General features: G+C 44.8%; 1 pseudogene; it reads left to right on the plus strand.

Annotated features, from left to right (window-relative positions):
- Positions 1-3,392: 3,392 nt before the first annotated feature.
- LOC139545139 (T-box transcription factor TBX3-like) lies at positions 3,393-11,081 on the plus strand (annotated as a pseudogene).
- Positions 11,082-18,574: the final 7,493 nt, after the last annotated feature.

An 18,574-nucleotide genomic window follows, 5' to 3' on the forward strand; every position in this document is an offset into this window, starting at 1 on the left:
TATTTGTTCAGACTTTGAATGTGCTGTGGTGTGTCACCTAATAACCAACCCACTCCTCTGACAAGCTCACTCTATAAGACTAAGATATCAGATAAATGTTGAAGTCACTTTGGTGCATAGGAGAGGGACGATGCCTGTCACCATAACATCTTTGCTTCCTGTTATTTGAACAGTGATAAGGATGCTCTTCATGCTCCCAGTGCCCAAGAGGTCAGGGAACCTCCAGTAGAGGATGGTACATTGGGCCCTAATCTCAGTTAATCCACAACTACAGTATCATGTAATTGGTCAGCTGCTGGATTAAGTTCTGGGCCCATACATGAGAAGAGATAAAGAGATGATAGAACTAGTAGTGGAACCAGAATGAGGAGCTCCACCCAATCTCTTTGAAAGTTACGGGCCGAATGTCCCCTCCCTTTCCGAAAATTTGAAAGATATTAACATCTGCGAAATCATGATTTGTCCAGATAACCAGTGACGAGAAACCCAAACACCGGAACTACTGCTGCTCGTTATCCCAACTGTAAGTCGTTCTGGATAAGAGCATCTGCTAAATGACTCAAGAGTAACTCCCACGCATCCCATTCCTTCCTGACAGATTCTTCGGTACCAGTTATATTTACGTAGATCTGTCCATGAGAGATGAATTGGGCCCTGACGACAAAAAACTGGTTGGCACGGTTTGAACCAGGGGTAGGGGTGTCTCCATTTTGGAAACTCCCTGAGACTGTATAGCAGGTGTACACTGTTTCCACTATACAGTGATACCAGTGCAGTCTGTGTTGATGATAGTTAGTGTTGGGTGACAACAAGGCTAAAATCTACTTCTGGGCAAGTGCTTCCCCAAGCACCCCTCAGCAAGTGGTGTCCCAGAGTCTGGACCCCTTATGTCCCTCATGTCCTAACAGGGGCATAATGTAGACGTTTTGCGGGGAGAGGATGTCGCTGGGCAGTGACCCAATAGAACTCTGCGGTTTATCCTGTGACAGGTTTCACACGCAGCTTGTGGCCAAGCCTACAAATAACAGCCAGGCGTCTTGTTTGCTCTCATTCTCTGGCCTGTTTCAGATTACTCACTGAGCCTTTGAAGTTTGCTGATGGACAGGCAGGGTTTTCCCCTTGCTCTCCTGCCAGAAAAAGATTGAGTCATCATCAGTTCCGGCGCTGCTACATATCTAGTGTAACCCCAGAATTAGACGCATGCCTAGCTCAGGATTTTATCATAGGTCACATGTTGTTGTATCTCCTGAATTCACAGCAAGCCCCTGGGTATCAGAATGGTCAAACATCAGTTGGGTTGCCATAGTGATCCCTTGGTTTTGTTCACTGGATCACTGTGTCAGCTCTACAGCACTGTGCTGTATACAGTGACTGCCTTACTTGCATTTTAAAGATGAAAGCAATCTATAGCGTAGTAGCATAAGCATTATGCCTTGTATTAATTCACACAAAATTGCAGAAAGGAAATTGACATAGCCAGCCTTGGTGAAATCAAACTAATGACACTGGAGGTTTAACGCCTGTCTGAGACGTTGTGTCATGAACCTGCCGCTCTCACTCACCGAAGGGTTTCACTGGTACGTTCCTAGCCTGCCATGGACCATTGAGCAATAAAAAGCTCTGTAACTAAATCCAGAGACTAATCCAGCCTGGACAATCGCTGGCAGACCTTCTAGCTGTGCAGAGCAGAGGCCCTGGCTGCAGACTGTCCCCATGCAGCACGGTTCTCATATCACAAGGCTGTCACAGTGTGGGTCCAGGAAACCATGGGGCACAGGAATAGTGTGGGAAGATTGAAGCACAAGGGAATGTGTTTTAATAGGAATGCCAGCATTTAGGATGGTCACTGGTATTTCCTTGATTGTGCAGCAGTTAAATGTGGTCTTGGTCTATAAAATGAAAAATGTCTATTGAAACACTTTAAAAAAGTGGCAGCAGAAGACGAGGTAGACAGAGTTATTGACTTTGAAATAAGAGTTGTCTGGCCATCAGACATATTTGTTAAAATGATCACTGTCTGAACATTTGATTTGAGAAATAAATAAACATAGGCTACTTGATGATGAGACTGGTTTTGAATTGTAGCCAGGCATTTTGATCAATTGCCAATCCTGTAGAATTAATTCTTAAAAATTAGCCTATAGTGGATAATAGTTGTCAAGTATGCCCTAAACTTTCATTATGAAATATCTTTATGGTTCTAATCATTCAAAACGAAAGTCATGCTTATAGTTAATGGATTAGCCTAAATACCTAAACACGTTAATAATCAGACATTCTCCAGCATTTTAGCTGATAATCTGGAAACATACTGTATGCTACTGTCTACTATGTTTGCATAGCACATTTACCTTTTATTATAATAAGTTTTATTAATTTAGCAGACGCACCTATCCAGAGTGACTTACAGGAGAAATTCGGGTTAAGTGCCTTGCTCAAGGGCACATCGACAGATGTTTCACCTAGTCGGCTCGTAGAGTCAATCCAGCGACATATCGGTCCAACGCTCTTAAAACCACCTAGCTTCCTGCCGCCCCAATCACTGATTTTCTTAGATGTAGCCTATGTTGTTTTTCATCTCAGCAAGGCAATGTGGATCAGACAATAAGCCTACTCAGTCAAATTATTGCTGAGATGTGGATTTCAGCACCACACGCACGTGGACAGCTCCTTGCTGCAATTATGCGCACTAAATTCTTGATTGCGCACTAACACTCCGTCCGACTTATTGGCTCTTGCAAAGTTGTCTTTTGATCACCAGTGAGGTGGCAGAGACAGGATCGCATGTCGACCCAACACCCCAGGTTACAATACTGCTTACTGAACTCGTCACCTGACCCGTAAAAACACACCCATAATGGAATATACGATTGGTCCAAGGTGTCAAAGAGCCAATCAACTCTTGCTCGGACGGTGCAACATATTCGCATAGTTCGGAAGGAAGACCATGAGCCAGGCGCACGCGGGTCTTTGATGGGATATTGCCTCTATCAGTTTTTTTTCTGGTAATAGAACTCGTGAATAAGAATAGAAGAGAATTTATTGCAATGAAAGATGGAGATAGTCAATTATGAAATGCAATCAACCGGTAACATTTCTCCGGATTTAATTTCTACACAAACGTGACAAATAAAATTGGCTGCACTGAAATTCGAAATAGTTGGCTATAGGGCTAGACCTATGCTAGTTTTTATTCTGATAATAGTAACTTTTACATTTCATTACGATGAAATGGCAACGAAATACCAGCTTGAAATAAACTTGAGAAAAATGTCACAGACTAGATATAGCCTCGCCCAAATATCAAACGTGTGTATTTAAGAAACGAAGGAAGACATCGGTTGTCCTATACCTTGAAACAACTTGAAATAAAGAGGCAGAATTATTTTTGAATGAGAGATCCAGTTGGACAGGGGGGTATGGCATTCCAACCGTTTTTACCAAACACTGCTTCGGATATCACCATCGACACAATGCTGGCCCGACAACCTCCGTTTTTCCCTGTCATTGCGCTAACTTCCCACAGGTCTCTTCCCTTGCCTGTTGCGCAAAGGCACCCCACGCTGGATCTAGGCAATGCCGAAACGATCCTCCGCTTATCCTCGCTGGAACACCATGCTGCCACCCAGTCTGCCAAGCTCAGGCCTCCTAAAACGGGGGGGACAGAGAATGCCACCGAGGATGATCCAAAGGTTAACTTGGAGGCGAGGGAGCTTTGGACACAATTCCACAAATTCGGCACTGAAATGGTCATAACAAAATCAGGAAGGTAAATGTTATGACATATCATCAATAACCATGTAGATTATAACGTTGATCGTTTTTAATTTAGAGGACTGTAGGATGATTTGAAATCGATGTGTGTTCCCTTTACTCCAGGCGCATGTTTCCAGCGTTCAAAGCCAGATGTACTGGCTTGAACAAAATGGCAAAATATATTTTGCTGATGGATATTGTGGCGGCCGACGAGTGCAGGTACAGGTTTCACAACTCACATTGGATGGTGTCAGGAAAGGCAGATCCTTAAATGCCAAAGAGGATGTACATACACCCAGACAGTCCCGCTTCTGGCGAGCAATGGATGTCAAAAGTGGTCAATTTTCACAAACTAAAATTGACAAACAACATCTTGGACAAGCATGGGTTTGTACGTTCCAAATATGCGTTTTGTGTTAATAATGTAGTATTTGCATGTGTAGTTTGACTCATTTAATGTATTGTTACATTAGCTACAATATAACTGAAATATACTATTTTTTATTGAACTGCGTAAAGTTCCAGTTGATGACTAGGCCTAATGTATTCTTTAAAATGTATTTTGTCTCCAATTGCAGACGATTCTTAACTCAATGCACAAATACCAGGTTAGGTTTCACGTTGTGAGGGCCAACGCAATCCTCCAACTGCCATATAGCACGTTCATGACCTATGTATTTTCTGAGACAGAATTCATCGCTGTAACTGCATATCAAAACGATAAGGTAGGCCCTTCGTAATTTTATAAAGCAAGTTTCAGAATGACATTATATTTTTCGTATTGGTAGACCTCAGGAAAATGGAAATTAAACGCATGACATAAATGACCCATAAAGAGTTTGTAAAGAGTTTATGTTGTGGCCTAAATTAATTACTGACTTATTGCTAAATAGCCTACTCTATTGCGGATTAGTTACCCAAGGCTCAATATCTGGCAAGCAATGAAATGTAGATTTTATGTTGTCAAATGTATTGTTCTAAATGTGCAATATTTTAATAAGGTTAACTAACAGCTTATAAAACCTTTACGAACTTCTTGTGAAAAAAATATTTTGTTTGAAACTATTCCTGAGCTATCCCTGTAATTAGCCCAAGAGACTCTGATTATTAGTGTTAAAATGTGATAAATTACTGGTCTAATGTTTAGAAACATTACAGTCATTTCTATATTTTCAGATTACACAACTGAAAATTGATAACAATCCTTTCGCCAAAGGATTCCGTGACACTGGCAATGGGAGAAGAGAAAAAAGGTGAGACAAAAAAAAACGACAAAACGTAAATTAAAATAATAAATAATTTTATAAACTCTTAATTGTCAAAACTGAAATATGTTATTTTTTGAGTAGGAAACAACTGGGGATTAATACACAAAGGTCCAATGAGACGCAAATGCAAGAAGACAATGACATCTCTTGTGACTCTTTGGATGAGGCTCCACTGAAAAGCGCAGGAAACTCAAAATCAACCGGTTTGTATGATAACGAAATGAATAGCTAAAAATGTTGCTTTAATTCTTACTATAAGAATTGTTTAGCCTCAACTTGTTCTCAGTTTACAAACAACATTGTATTTTTATAATCATGTTAGATGTTTGCGAAAGTGCCAACGAAAGCAGTCAAGAAAGCAAGGATGGGCATTACGTTGGACAAGACTTGCGAAAAATCTCAACTGCCACAGAGAAACTGAAACCTGGTCCAAATATTATCACAGCGCACTGCAAAACGGACAGAGTTTTAGCGGACTCATTCGGCGCCGAAACAGACCCAGATAATCCAAAACAGGACCATATAAATGCCATAACTGGCGGTAGGACACGTTGCTTTAGAGCAGAGGAGCCGAATGCAACGGAGTCATTCCAGCCTCTAACCGTGGAAACGGACCAAAGAGCTCACATCACAGGCCTAGAATGCAGTAATTTTCTTCACTGCTATTCTTATCCACCGGATTTAACAAGATATATCATCAACCCCTTGGGTGTCGCACAATGTCTCCTACACCCCGCTGCCCATGTCAACATGAAGGGGAGAACTTTCTCCAGTGTAGCAGCCATGGGTCACAGGCTGGCAGCTGTGTCATCTGGCGGAGTGTGCGCCATGGGCACGGCTGGTATCCTGGCATCTTCTTTACAAAGAGTGTCAGGAACGTCAGGATTACCCGTGAACTTTCAGCAGCATGCTATGGCATCACAGGTATGCCAGTCATTTATTAATCCAGCAACGATACTCAATTGGCTGCCTTTATATGTGTGCCCATGACGCACGTAAATTAAGTAGGCTAATTTAAGTCCTTATTATGCAAATAACAGTACATTTTGCTAGCTCTAACCGCTCTTTCTTCATTTCCCATGCAGGGCCTCACCGTTTCGCCAATTGGTGGTATTTCCCCCTACCCCTACTCCTATTTGGCAGCAGCGGCTCCTCACTCCACCACAGCATCGACCCCAGTGCGCCCTCGTACTCGGTTCAGACCCTACTCCATTCCCAATAGCGTACCAAACAACTGTTCGACACCACTGACATCAATTCATCTTATGACTGATAGAGACGTGAATTGTTACATTTTTGGAAATAGTCCGATTGCTGCCAGATTGAACTGTAGGCCTACGTCAGAGGTCAACATCGATTCCTTGCCACTTGGTTATTGTGCGCCACCGGCAAAAAGCGTATCCAGCAAGGATGGCATGGATCAGCTTCAATGTATGCAACAGTTGGTCGGTGGCATAGACTCCTAGACAGAGACTTATCTTCCTAGGGCATAAATCTAACAAACTGATTAAAATTATGAGATTTTTCTTTATTGCATACGAATGAAGATTGAAATGTTTGATATCAAACCAAAATGCATTTAAAAAAGGATTATAATGCAGAATGTATAACATTGTTTACATAGGCGGAAATCCCAGGGGGGACGGGGGGGACACGACCCCCCCATCTTGGGAAAAATATGATTTGTCCCCCCCAATATATCACTGTAAACATAACTATGTAATTTCAATAATATTAATAATACGCAATGAAAGCACGTGTGCTGATTATAGACACTTAATAGCGCGTTTTTAAGTTTCAAAAGATTGCGACCCCCCCCGCCCTTTGCCTCACAATGGTTTGATCCACTGCCAGTTCTTTAGCTGGCAAGGTAATCGAGGGTTCGTATCTACTGTCCGAAAGGGACATGTACTTAACTGACGTGAGGTTAATCCAGTCAATCCATAGCAGGTCCATAGCAATGTTATTTATTTATTTTTATGTTGGCAGGGTTCACACTGATCCAAGATCAGCATGCAGCTGTAGTGCTTCGACGTCCCTGTGATAAGGTTAGCGATAAACTGAAGTCCAAACTGAACAGAACAGAACTACACTCTCTTCTACCATTGTCTTAAATATATATAATGGTCTCGTTGCAAAAGATAAATTGTCGCTAGTGAACTTTTTTTATTTTATTTCACCTTTATTTAACCAGGTAGCAAAGATTATAGCAAACACACAGAAACGGAATTGGTGCTCGCTAGCTTTACAAATGCAGCTATTGTTGGAAGCCAGCCAATATGAAACAAACTATTAAAATTACAAAAGGTTGCAGCATGTGTTGTGTAAATGTGTGTGTGTGCAGCTAGGCCAGCCAGCCAGGTAGAAAAATGGCAGAAAAAAGTAAGAAGACGGACATCAGAGTATTTGTCAGTACACCAAAACGCATAGTAAGAACTCTAGTAGCCTAATATCTCAAAGACTAGTTGATAAAATGTTCATAAGAAAGAAGTGAAATGCTAATGGAAATGTTTCACAATGATGTCATTAGGCAGAGCAGGCAACAGATGGCACACAGACAGCAGAGCTGGGGACAGATATGCAGGGTGTTGATATCACAAGTTTACTGGAGAACTGAGACGAAGTAGAGACTCTGGACAGGGTGGATAAGGTTTAATTAAAAGCAATTTATTCAGAGGTAAAGATATCTGAAATAGCGTGCACGGACTCATTCATCAAGCTCAAATGGAACTATCCGAAAAAGCCCAGATAACAGAGTGCATAGACATTTTATACAGCACAGAAAGTAGGTTGAGTCTGGAAGTTCTGGTCCTCTGGTTGGTCCTGATGAGTTGGGCGAGGTCCCCTTCAGGCTAGTATCACTGTCCCATTGGCTCTGAGTAGAGTTCTTTGTCTTCAGAAATGTTCAGCTAAAACAGGAGATTAGGTGTGTGCGTAGATGTTCCTATTTTGACATTTCTGTGTGTCTCTGTAAAATGTTCAGACTGAAGAGGAGATTTTGTGTGTGCGTAGATGTTCCTGTCTTATCAGTGTTTATGAAAGGTTTACGTCAGCCCTCTGTCCTTGGGTATGTGTGTGTCTTAGTATCTCGTGAAATGCAGTACCAAGCACCCTTTTCTTATCAGTGTTTATGAAAGGTCTGTGTCAGCCATCTGTCTCTGGGTGTGTGTGGGTCTCAGTATCTGCTTATGAGTTTGTGAGAAACCCTGTTTGGAAAGAAGTTAGTTATAACAACGTAATAGCAATATGCTTGTGTTATAATAAATGATATTTATTACAAGGGACAGATTGGCAGAGACAGGGAGTCTCAGGTAAGTTTGTTGAGTCTTTGTTTGGCAACATTATGAAAGGTTCTCAATTTTTTTGACTTGTAAAATAGGGACATAATTGGAAAATGCCATGGATACCCCCACTCTCAACTTAAAGTGGTGACTAAACTAAGATTTGTTTACGGCAATGGTATTGCTGTTGTGATTAATTGTGTAGTTTTGGGTACCGGTAGTTAGGAGTACGGCAAACACCTTATTTATTTTCTAGGAGACAGACTGTGAGTCAGTTAGGGTGGTGAAAGGGAAAGAGCCAGGGAGAGAGACTTCAGAGGACAGTGTCACAGCCACGGCAGGACCAAGTGTCACCCTTGTTGCCAGCAGCACCAGTATAGGGGACAGTGGCACAGCATTGTCCAGTTACCACAGTGATGGCACAAAACCATATCAGCCACACCCACAATTTATAGAACCGCAAACTCTTGCCAACAGAGTGTTGACGTTTCAAGAGAGATGGTTTCGCGATTTCCCCTGGCTACATTATAATCCATCAATAAAAGGAGTGTTGTGTTTTCACTGTAGCCAAGGGTTTTCAAGCCAGCCATCTTTTGGCCAAAGAGCAGATGCTGCCTTCATTAGTGCAGGATTTAGGAACTGGAGAAAAGCCATTGAAAAATTCACAGCACATCAAAACTGCCAAACCCAACGCCACTTTGTAATTGTAACAGCACACCAGCTAAATCCAATCAGTGTCCAGTTATCCAGCGCGTGGGGTAAACAGCAGGATGACGCAAGGCATTGCTTGATGAAAATTGTTAGTTCGGTGCGGCATGTAGTAAGACAGGGACAAGCCTTTAGAGGCCACACGGATGACAGTGGGAATTTATACCAGATTTTGAAACTTAGGGCAGAAGAGGATGATCCCATTTTACTGAAGTGGTTAACAGAGCGTACCACAATGTACACAGGCCCCAAAGCACAGAATGAAATTCTGAACATCATGGCCAATAGTCATTCGAGGCATTGCAGCTGAGATTAGGTCTCTTCCGATTGTACAATTTTCATTAATTGTTGATGGTACTCAAGATGTCTCTGGTGCTGAACAGGAGAATGTCTGTCTGCGTTATGTTGACCATGACCATGTCCCTCACAAGGAGTTTATTGGGCTATACAGGGTGTCGGAGACAACAGGCGAGGGCATTGCGAAAGTGGCAACTGATGTGTTGTTGAGGAAACCCGCAAACATATGCTCGGTTCTTTTGTTCAGTAGTGTGTATAGCAGTGGTTCTCAACCTTTTTGGGGTACTGGAACCCCTGCATATTTTGAGGCAAGGCAGGCAAGGTTTTGAGCGGTCCTCAGGGACCTCCACCCCCTCTATATTATATGTAAACTTACTGGAAACCTTGTGGTACTGACTACATTCATTACACTTTTTTATTTCACGGACCCCTTGCAATTAGTCCATGGACCCCTGTTTGAGAACCCCTGGTGTAATTGATATTTGTTCTTTTGTTTAGTAGTTTTCAGTACACTTACAAATTATTTATTTCATGTTATTTAATTTAAAATTGCATACTTTGTGCGACATACTTGTCCATAGCTGCTGTTTGAAGAGTTGAGACACTGACTGAAGGATATTTTGTTTGATTTATTTGGGTTTTTCATTGAAGTAGTTATTTTGCTTTTAGAACTGTACTTATTTTAAGCTTTTTGTTCTTGCAAAGATATTGTAGTAGACTCAGGCCAGGTTCACATATTTAATGACTATATAAATGTATCAGAAAAACTCAAATTAAAAGGTCAATTCAATACGGAGACCAACTTTGTGATGGTTCTCAATGGAGATTCTTTTAGATGTGATCTCACCATGTTCATTGTATTTATGAAAACTACACCCATACAGTGTACAGTACCATTGTCAGCTACTGACCTTTCTTGATATTGCTGTTTGTAAGTACGAATACCTGCATACATACTGGACTGGTAAGGAGCACTGCTATAACTATTATTAGTAGTAGAATTATAATGATTTAAACATTTGAACAAGTTGGGAAAACCCTTCAGTTAACTACTGTACCTATCAATTATCCAGTTGTAGGAATTATGGTTCCTCAATATACATTTAACATATAACAACGTATGCTATGTGTTACAGCACTATTTTTGGTGTCCCCCTCAGGAATTGCTCTTGAGAAAATTGAATGTAATTGTCCCCTCCAAGGTTGATATCAGATTTTCGCCCCTGATTGTTTACGTCTGTGGAATATGGTTGCGCTTGTGTGTTGTTACTGTAATTTGTTTGTTGATGGCACTAAAGTTTATCTGCTATAAATCTCCAATGTTTTCACTCAGCCAATTACTTCTATAGAAACAGTTTTGAACCTCTATATTTTCCAACCAAAGAACGAGTGTAGTTTCAAATGTAAATATGATTTATTTCGGCTCAGAAGTCTTTGAGAAATTGGAGAAATTCGTCTTCTATTCATTCCCATTTTTCTGGAGGAATATTTTTGCTGACTTGTTAAACATTGAAAAGTCAATGGTGTGTCAATTACCAATATAATTTGCAGTTTCAATATTTTATGAAGACAATATTGTCAAAATAACCATTACATGTTTTTGTAGATCCAAAACATTGTCACAATATTTTTAGGGAGAATATTGTATACCTATAAATTATTACAACCAATTATTGGTTTATCAGACATAGGCCTATAGCTCTTTGCATGTTTGTTAATTTGAATAACTGCACTTGAATGCGTTTTATGAACTCCACAAAATAATGTTAAACGAAATAAAAGTATTCTGTTTAACAGTCTATTTATGTTTTAATGATTGAGGAAGTTTTTGAATGGATGTTCATATCTATGCACTTTATGTTTTAAAAGTTTCATATTATTTAAAACGAAAAAGGTTATACATTAATTGGCTACATCCGTACTGTGTACGTTTTGAACACTTGAAAATGATACCTACTTTGCAAAATTATTTAATTTGTTTATCTCAATGTTGGCTACTTTCATTTGAATACTTATCAAAAAAATGTTGTTCCAAAGATATGTATTTGTTCTTATTGTTCTTCATTAGATGATAAATGATATTGTTGGATATATCGTTCCGTTATCTCTTTAAACAAATTGTTATATATAGTGCCAAATACGGGTAATTTGGCTTGTAACCACAGCGGAACCCTTTTGCTGGTATATGGAACCTTTTATTGAAGATTCTATAAAGAACCGGGCTCATAAGGTTCTAAATGGAACCTGTATGGTGCTAAAAAGGCAGGGTTTCCCAAACTCGATCCTGGGGGGCCCTGGTTGCATCACTACCCTAGCACTACACAGCTGATTTAAATGTGGGCAGGACCGAGTTTGGGAAACCCTGCTATAAAAAACATTTCCTCAAGTTCTATATACTACCAACAAAAGGTTACAACCCTTTTTGGGACTATGACACTTTTTATGGTTCTTTATAGAACATTTATGGAAAATGGCTTCATAAATAACCGTTCTCAATCTCAAAAGGTTCTTTAAAGAACCATACAGGATTTTTTAATTCTGGTTTAATAGCTACATTGTATTGTTAAACCCCCCCCCCCCCCTGGGTGCCAGTGGTGTAAAGTACTTAGGTAAAAATACTTTAAAGTACTACTTAAGTAGTTTTTTTATGGTATCTGTACTTTACTTTACTATTTATATTTTTGACAACGTTTACTTTTACTTCACTAGATTCTTAAAGAAAATATAGTACTTTTTATTCCATACATTTTCCCTGACAATCTAAAGTACTTCTTGCAGTTTGAACGCTGAGCAGAACAGGATAATTTGGAAATTCACTCACTTATCAAGAGAACACGTGGTCATCCCTACTGCCTATGGTCTGGCGGACTCACGAAACACAAATGCATCTTTTGTAAATAATGTCTGAGTGTCGGAGTGTGCTCCTGGCTATGCGTACATTTTAAAATAAGAACATGGTGCCGCCTGCTTTGCTTAATATAAAGAATTTGAAATTATTTATACTTTTACTTTCGATACTTAAGTATTGTAGCGACCCGCACAGACAGCTGTGTGTTATGTGTTAGGCTAGTAGGTGGTTGTGTTGTACTTACCAGTACCCAGTGTTCGCGGGGTCCGACATGCCAATCAACCTGCTATCTGCCAATCACGGGAATGCCTGGAATGTTCTGATGCCGGGCATCCTGGCGGTTGGCGGAGTGGCGTGGAGGGGGGTTGGGCAGGGGGATGGAGCATTGGAAGTTAAGACCAGGTTTAGCCTTTGTTCTCTCTCTTATGTCTGGCCTTCACAAGAGAAGGTCACGGTTGGCTTGTGGTTATCTTTCATTTATTTGGCGTGGGCTACAAACAGTAGCCTGTGTAAAGTAGGGTTAATAAACCGTCAATTCGTAAACTCAATCCTCTGTCTGGACAATTGTTCCTTTATGATCTAGTCAGGTCATTACATTGGTGTCAGAAGTGGGATTGAGTTTACGAATAGGGGCACACTGAGCTTCCAGGGAGGGCCGGAAGTCACCATGGCCCCCCCTAATGTCACATTCACTCAACCCAACAAACCCTTTACTCCAACAGTTAAAGCAGCAGAGACTTATGGCTGCCCCCCCTCCCCCACATCTGTGTGTGACTTTTCCCCAGCCACCCTGTCACCTACGGCGGTGTGTTACATTCCCCCAGCTACCTCCACGACACAGCCCTCTGTGAGCCCGGGCCGCACCCCCCCCAGCCCAGCTACCCCAGATGGGAGAGGAGAGGACACTGTCTGCAGTGAGGGAGATATGGGGGAGGAACTGTGTTGGTCTTGACCCCGAGCAGCAGGAACGGTTGTGGCAGTTGCTGTTTGAATTCAGAGACAGCTTTGCGCTGAGTGAGGAAGAGGTGGGTCAGACTCATCTGGTGCAGCATGAGATCGACACAGGTGATGCTCGGCCCATGAAGATGCGTCCCCGCCGTATCCCGCTGGCACGCCAGGAGGCGGCAGACAAGGCTGTTTTGGAGATGCAGCGGGCAGACTTCATTGAGCCCTCAGACAGCCACTGGGCGGCGCCAGTCATCATGGTTCCGAAGAAGGGGGGCAAGCTGAGGTTCTGTGCGGACTACAGGCGGCTGAATGAAGTAACCAGGAAGGACTCATACCCCATACCATGTATCGATGAGTCGCTGGACCTGGTTAGGTGGTCCTCCTGGTTCTCCTCACTAGACCTCCGCAGTGGCTACTGGCAGGTGCCTCTCTCCCCAGAGGCCAGAGCCAAAACTGCGTTCTCCACTAACAGAGGACACTGGCAGTTCAAGGTCCTGTGCTTTGGCCTGTGCAACGCTCCAGATACTTTTGAGCGTTTGATGGACAGGGTGCTGGATGGCATCCCCCGACAGCAGTGTCTGGTATACCTCTATGACATCCTGGCCCATGGCAGCTCCTTCCAGTCAGCCCTGGGGGCGCTACGGCCTGTGCTGGAGAGGGTGGCTGCCGCAGGTCTGAAGCTCCACCCCGAGAAGTGCCACTTCATGAGGAGAGAGGTGTCCTTCTTGGGCCACCGAGTGGGGAAGGAGGGGATCAGCACCATGGAGGACAAGGTAGGGGCTGTCAGAGACTGGCCCACACCCACCGACCAGCGTCAGCTGAAGAGCTTCCTGGGCCTGGCCTCGTACTACAGGAGGTTTGTACGGTGCTTCTCAAGCGTCGTTGCTCCCCTGAACCGCCTGCTGCCGAAGGACAAGGCTTTCACTTGGACAGTGGAGTGTGAGGAGGCGTTCAACACCCTCAAACTTGCACTGATCGAGGCCCCCGTGCTCGCCCCCCCTGACCTCACCTTGCCCTTTATCCTGGACACAGACGCGAACAATGTGGGCATGGGTGGGGTGCTGGCCCAGGTGGGGCCAGAGGGGGAGAGAGTGGTGGCGTACTTCAGCAAAACATTTGACAAACATGAGCGCCGCTACTGTGTCACCCGGCGGGAGCTCTTGGCTGTTGTGGCTTCCGTCAAACACTTCAAGTACTACCTGGGTGGCCTGCCCTTTACTGTAAGGACTGACCACTCTGCTCTCCAGTGGCTCATGTCTTTCAGAGAGCCAGAGGGGCAGGTGGCTCGCTGGTTGGAGGAGCTTCAGCCGTATGACTTCACAGTGGTGCACAGGGCAGGGGCACGCCACTCCAACGTCGACGCCATGTCCCGTCGGCCCTGTACTGCAGACGGCTGCCGCCGAGAAGAGGGACGGGAGAGAGCTGTGTGCAGAGGAGGGGGTCTGTGCCACAGTGTGTCGGGCGAGCGGGTCTGTCTGCTGTGAGCTGCAGACTGTCGACGTGGCTGAATGGGGGCAGCAGCAGGGACGGGACACAGACCTACAGCCAGTGCTACAGTGGGTAGAGGCGCAGGTGAGGCCACCGTGGGAAGAGGTGACAGCGCTCTCACTCGCGACCAAAGGGTTGTGGTCAAAGTTTGAGCGACTGCGGCTGGCTGATGGCGTGCATGGAAGGAGTCAGCTACGGGAGAGGAGAGGTGGCAGGTGGTGGTCCCGAAAGGACTGCGGGAGGCTGTGCTCCAGAGTAATCATGGGGGGGTGGGGACTGGACACTTTGGGGTCACAAAAACACTGCGCCGCCTCCGTCAGGGCTTTTACTGGGGGCAGCACAAGAGGGATGTGGAGGACTTTTGCCGCCGCTGTGACAACTGCACAGCGAGAAAGGGCCCCCCAGGCCGCTCTCATGCTCAGCTCCAACAGTTCCCAGTGGGGGCTCCCATGGAGAGGGTGGGAGTGGATGTAGTTGGGCCGTTCCCACCACAGACAGTGGAAACCGCTGGGTGCTCACGGCCATGGACTATTTTACAAAATGGCCCGAGGCTTATGCTCTGCCTGACCAGGAGGCAGAGACCATCGTCGACGCACTGACAGCAGGGATGTTCAGCAGGTTTGGAGCCGCGGAGTCCATCCACAACGTCCAAGGCAGAAACTTTGAGTCCCGTGTGTTCGCCACCATGTGTGAGAGGCTGGGTATACACAAGACCCGCACTACTCCTCTCCATCCTCAAAGTAATGGCCTTGTGGAGCGCTTCAACAAAACGCTTAGACAGCAGCTGGCCATCGTTTCTGCCAAACACCAGCGTGACTGGGACAAACACTTGCCTATGGTCCTCATGGCATGCCACTCTGCTGTTCAAGACTCCACCTCCTGCACGCCTGCCCTCCTCATGCTGGGGAGAGAGATCCGCACCCCTGCGGAGATGGCGTTTGGTCGGCCCCTGGATAACCCTCATGTTCCCCCGGGGCCGGAGTATGCCCGGAGACTCCAGGACCGCCTGGAGACAGCCCACACCTTCGCCAGAGAGCAGCTGGTGAATGCAGGTGTGAGGCAGAAGAGGAACTATGACGTGCACACCACGGGAAGGCACTTTGTGGCTGGGGAGCTGGTCTGGGTCTACAGCCCCCTAAGGAAAAAAGGCAGATGCCCCAAGTTGGAAGTCACTGGGTGGGACCCTGCAGTGTCCTGGAGAGGGTAGGGGAGGTTGTTTACCGGGTGCAGCTTCCTCCCAGGGGGAGAAAGGTGGCACTGCACCGGGACAGGTTAGCCCCATACAGAGGGGCCTCTTCACCCCAAACCCCAGGGACCCCCACAATTCCCCTCTCTGGCAATGACATTCTCCAGGCACCCACCCCCAGGTGCCGCAGACAAGGCTCCAGACAGCCCACTCCCCCTGTCTCCCTCCCTGTGTCACCGCGTGGTTCCCAAGAGCCACGGACTGTATTACCCGTTCCCGCTTCCTTGTCCCCCATATCCCTGCCTTCATCCCCTGGTTCCCAGAGGGGCACTCTGCGACCATCATGGCCACGCAGGCAAAGGAGACCTCCGGGTCGCTTCAGAGACTTTGTTTGTTCCCTCGGGGTCGAGGGACTTTGTGGTGGGGGGGCTGTGTAGCGACCCGCACAGACAGCTGTGTGTTATGTGTTAGGTTAGTAGGTGGTTGTGTTGTACTTACCAGTACCCAGTGTTCGCGGGGTCCGACATGCCAATCAACCTGCTATCTGCCAATCACGGGAATGCCTGGAATGTTCTGATGCCGGGCATCCTGGCGGTTGGCGGAGTGGCGTGGAGGGGGGTTGGGCAGGGGGATGGAGCATTGGAAGTTAAGACCAGGTTTAGCCTTTGTTCTCTCTCTTATGTCTGGCCTTCACAAGAGAAGGTCACGGTTGGCTTGTGGTTATCTTTCATTTATTTGGCGTGGGCTACGGCCAAACAGTAGCCTGTGTAAAGTAGGGTTAATAAACCGTCAATTCGTAAACTCAACCTTCTGTCTGGACAATTGTTATTTTATGATCTAGTCAGGTCATGACAGTATATTTTAGCAATTAAATGTATTGTTGATACTTAAGTATATTTAAAACCAAATACTTTTAGACTTTTACTCAAATAGTATTTTACTGGGTGACTTTTACATGAGTAACTTGTTATTAACGTATCTATACTTTTACTCAAGTATGACAATTGGGTACTTTTTCCACCACTGCTGGGTGCACGTTTTGGTTTTTACCCTAGCACTAAACAGCTGATTTAAATGTGGGCAGGACCGAGTTTTGGAAACCCTGCTATAAAAAAACATTTCCTCAAGTTCTATATACTACCAACAAAAGGTTACAACCCTTTTTGGGACTATGAACCTTTTTTTTTTGGTTCTTTATAGAACCTTTATGGAGAATGGCTCTCTAAATAAATATTCTCAAACTCAAAGGTTTTTTATAGAACCATACAGTTTTTTAAATTCTGCTTTAATCAAAACAAATAACATTTTATTTGTCACATGCGTCGAATACAACAGTTACAGTGAAATGCTTACTTACAAGCCCCTAACCAACAATGTAGTTTTAAGAAAATACCTAAAAAAAAGTAAAAGATAAAAATAACAAATAATTAAAGAGCAGCAGTAAAATAACAATAGAAAGGCTATATACAGGGGGTACTGATACAGAGTCAATGTGCGGGGGCACCGGATAGTCAAGGTAATTGAGGTAATATGTACATGTAGGTAGAGTTATTAAAGTGACTATGCATAGATAATAACAGAGAGTAGCAGCAGCGTAGAGGGGGGGGGGGGGGGGGAATGTGAATAGTCTGGGTAGCCATTTGATTAGGTGTTCAGGAGTCTTGGGGGTAGAAGCTGTTTAGAAGCCTCTTGGAACTAGACTTGGCGCTCCAGTACCGTTTGCCATGCAGTAGCAGAGAGAACAGTCTATGACTAGGGTGGCTGGAGTCTTTGACAATTTTTAGTGCCTTCCTCTGACACCGTCTGGTATGGAGGTCCTGGATGGCAGGAAGCTTGGCCCCAGTGATGCACTGGGCCGTACAAACTATCCTCTGTAGTGCCTTGTGGTCGGAGGCCGAGCAGTTGCCATAGCAGGCAGTGATGCAACCAGTCAGGATGCTCTCGATGGTGCAGCTGTAGAACCTTTTGAGGATCTGAGGACCCATGCCAAATCTTTTCAGTCTCCTGAGGGGGAATAGGTTTTTATCTTGCCCTCTTTACGACTGTCTTGGTGTGCTTGGACCATGTTAGTTTGTTGGTGATGTGAACGCCAAGGAACTTGAAGCTCTCAACCTGCTCCACTAGAGCCCTGTCAATGAGAATGGAGGCTTGCTCGGTCCTCCTTTTCCTGTAGTCCACAATCATCTCCTTTGTCTTGATCATGTTGAGGGAGAGGTTGGTGTCCTTGTACCACACGGTCAGGTTTCTGACCTCCTCCCTATAGGCTGTCTCATTGTTGTCAGTGATCAGGCCTACCACTGTTGTGTCATCGGCAAACTTAATGATGGTGTTGGAGTCGTGCCTGGCCGTGCAGTCATGAGTGAACAGGGAGTACAGGGGCGGACTGAGAACGCACCCCTGAGGGGTCCCCGTGTTGAGGATCAGCGTGGCGGATGTGTTGTTACCTACCCTTACCACCTGGGGGCAGCCCGTCAGGAAGTCCAGCATCCAGTTGCAGAGGGAGGTGTTTAGTCACAGGGTCCTTAGCTTAGTGATGAGCTTTGAGGGCACTATGGTGTTGAACGCTGAGCTGTGGTTAATGAATAGCATTCTCACATAGGCGTTCCTTTTGTCCGGGTGTGAAAGGGCAGTGTGCAATAGAGATTGCATCATCTGTTGGGGCGGTATGCAAATTGGAGTGGGTCTAGGGTTTCTGGGATAATGGTGTTGATGGAGCCATGACCAGCCTTTCAAAGCATTTCATGGCTTCAGACGTGAGTGCTACGGGTCAGTAGTCATTTAGGCAGGTTACCTT

This window comes from Salvelinus alpinus, chromosome 19 (assembly GCF_045679555.1).
Source record: "Salvelinus alpinus chromosome 19, SLU_Salpinus.1, whole genome shotgun sequence".
NCBI classification, from domain to species: Eukaryota; Metazoa; Chordata; class Actinopteri; order Salmoniformes; family Salmonidae; genus Salvelinus; species Salvelinus alpinus.